Source organism: Humulus lupulus, chromosome X, assembly GCF_963169125.1.
Source record: "Humulus lupulus chromosome X, drHumLupu1.1, whole genome shotgun sequence".
NCBI classification, from domain to species: domain Eukaryota; kingdom Viridiplantae; phylum Streptophyta; class Magnoliopsida; order Rosales; family Cannabaceae; genus Humulus; species Humulus lupulus.
In genome coordinates this window covers 59,999,977-60,002,834 of record NC_084802.1, presented here as the reverse complement: position 1 = coordinate 60,002,834, position 2,858 = coordinate 59,999,977, and the positions used below count along the sequence as shown (strand labels likewise).

At 39.3% G+C, this 2,858-nt stretch overlaps 1 non-coding gene across 1 annotated transcript; it reads left to right on the top strand.

Annotated features, from left to right (window-relative positions):
* Positions 1-1,064: 1,064 nt before the first annotated feature.
* Positions 1,065-1,171, top strand: LOC133807544 (small nucleolar RNA R71). Its single transcript, XR_009879451.1, has one exon. It is a non-coding gene; the product is annotated as a small nucleolar RNA R71 (small nucleolar RNA).
* The last annotated feature ends 1,687 nt before the right edge of the window (positions 1,172-2,858 follow it).

The following is a 2,858-nucleotide window of genomic DNA, read 5'->3' as shown; positions in this document are numbered from 1 at the left end:
ATATGCAACTACTTCAACATATCTAGAAACTTCTTGAATTGAGAATCCAACTTTTGCTTCTGAAAACGTTGAGGAAATGGAGGTGGCTTCTTTGAAATTGAGCTTGCTGGTTGACAATGCTGCGGTATCCCTGCAGTATCCTAGGCAGAGGCAGATTTTTGTGCACTAGGAAGTTCAGCATCTTTTTGGAACTCCTCATTTATTTGGATTGAAGAGGGCTCACCCTCATGCCCAGACTCGATCTTGTCCTTCTCCAACTCCTTTCTACTCCTCAAAGTGACAGCTTTACAATGTTCCTTCCCCATACTCCTTGGATTCTCGGTATCACTTGGTAGTGTACTGTGGGGTCTATTTCTAAGCTCATTAGCTAGTTGCCCAACTTGATTTTCTAAGTTCCTCAATGAAGTCGCTTGGCTCTGAATCATGGCTTCATTCTTCACTATATATTCCTTCAACATGCTCTCAAGAGAGCTAGATTTCATTGTCTATTATTGTGGTCTTTGTTGTGGAGCTTGAGGGGGGTAACCCAGTGGAAAATTTGGTCTAGGAGGCATTGAAGGATTACTAGGGCCAGCTCCTTGATTACTCTATGAAAAATTAGGGTGTTGCCTCCATGATGAGTTGTAGGAATTAGAATAAGGGCCATTCCTATTTTGGTTCCCCATATAACATACAGCTGCCGGATTAGAAGGACAGTTATCAAAAGTATGACCCTCACCACAATACACACAAGAAATGCTCTCCATTTGCCCCATTTGTGTCCCCATAGGCTGTCCCATTGATTGATTCATCCCCATATTCATTGTCTTGAGCTATTAGAAATAGAAGACTCTTGGGCCGCCAAAGAAGTGATGGCATCTACATCATGAATACCAGCCACCTTTCTACCTGTAGACAATCTAGAAGTGGGCCACTGATAGTTTTTGTTGGATATCCTCTCAAGTATTTCATATGCCTCATTATAGGACTTATCAAGAAGAGCCTCGTTCGCTGAAGCATCGACCACCATCCTAGTATGAGCATTGAGACCGTTATAGAAGGTCTCCATCTGGATGCAATGAGGAATGCCATGGTGAGGGCATTTGCGCAGCAACTTGTTAAACCGCTCCCATGCCTCATATAAGGATTCTTCATCAAGTTGTTGAAATGAAGTAATCTCATTGCAGAGCTTGGCATTTTTAGTGGGAGGAAAATACTTCATCAAAAACTGCTCAGCCAACTCTTGCCAAGTACTCACAGAATCAGATGGCAAAGAGTTCAACCAAGCTCTGGCTCTGTCTCTCAAGGAATATGGGAACAACTTTAGCCTTAATGCATCCTCTGTCACTCCGGGCAGCTTGAAAGATTCACTTACTTCAATGAACAAGCGAAGGTGAAGGTGAGGATCCTCGGTTGGCATCCCACTAAATTGGCCCACAGTTTGAAGCATCTGGAACATAACTGGCTTCAATTCAAATTGTGCTGCCTGAATTTCTGGTCTGATGATGCCTGGATTGAGCTCATTGAAGAGGGGGAGAGCATATTGCCTGATAGCATGGTCTCTGTCATCAGCCACAATAACTGCATTTTGCCCATTGTTGGCAGCTACTCCCCCTTGAGCAACTCCTGCTGTATTTACTGGTGGATCATGAGCGACTCCTGGTAGAGGAGCTGCCGTCTGGGCGGCTCCCTGTTGAGTCCCTTGCTCAGCATCCATCACTTCTACTTCCCTTTTTGACTTTTGTATTCTTCACCTTCTTCTAAAAGTGCGCTCGATTTCTAGATCAATGGGAAGTAGTTCAGGGTCTTGAGTCTCGTTCATACACTGTATAAACCTGAAATTGCACGAGAATCACCCAAGTTAGCACAAAAGAAAGAAAAATTAAACCAAATTGCAAGATAATCAACTTTACAATAATTGACTTTAAGCAATCCCCGGCAACGGCGCCAAAAACTTGTTGCGGATTTTCCTAAGTGTGTGCAAGTGTACACAATCGTTGAACAAGTAATATAATGAAAGTAATTTTTATCGTCTCCTCAAGGATTGCCATTCAAATATTGTAAAAATCATCATCAAACAATTTGGGGTACAATTCACTATCCTTTTTTTTATGACTTAATCAATTACACTAAAGAACAAAAAGAACTAAACAAGATAATTAATTTAGGCGTTCAACAATAAAGCTGGAAAATGACAATTTTTTATTACTATGATGATAAAAGTTAGGCATATCAAATCCCCCTAATTTGTAGTTTTGCCCCTAATGTTGCAACAAAGTTCATAGCAAGGTTCTCTTGTAACTAGGATTTCCAATTTAATGCACATGCCATTTTTCCAAATGCTCATGTTAAAATTCCATCAATTAGATTCACATATTTCTATGCTAAATTTAATTTCAAGAACATAATTCCCAGCATCAATCCTTCAAGTTTGCAAGGTGAATAAAATATTCCTAAGTTATTCACTAATCAATACAAAAGTATCAACATGCATCTATCAAGCATTTCCACTAAGTTTTACCCTTCCGGAATTAAAACTAGCTTGTCTCTCACATAAGTTGATCATTCTCAAGCAAGAGATTTGCACAATAAAAATAGCTCAATTGAACAAGAGAAAATTTTCATAGAACAGTCAACAATTTGGGGGCAATTGCAAATTAGGGTTCATCAATATCCCTAACACAAATAATTTAAGTCATAGTAAAAATACTCAAGTCACCACAATAAATATTCAGCATTATCTCAAGAGTTCAAGGAAGAAAGAAAAAGAAAATAAAATTATATAAAAGTTGAGTTTAGAAAAACAAGCCAAATTGATAGAGATATTCTCTTCTTGTCTTCTAACTCTTAATCCTCTTCTTCTTCTAGCTTCCTTCTCC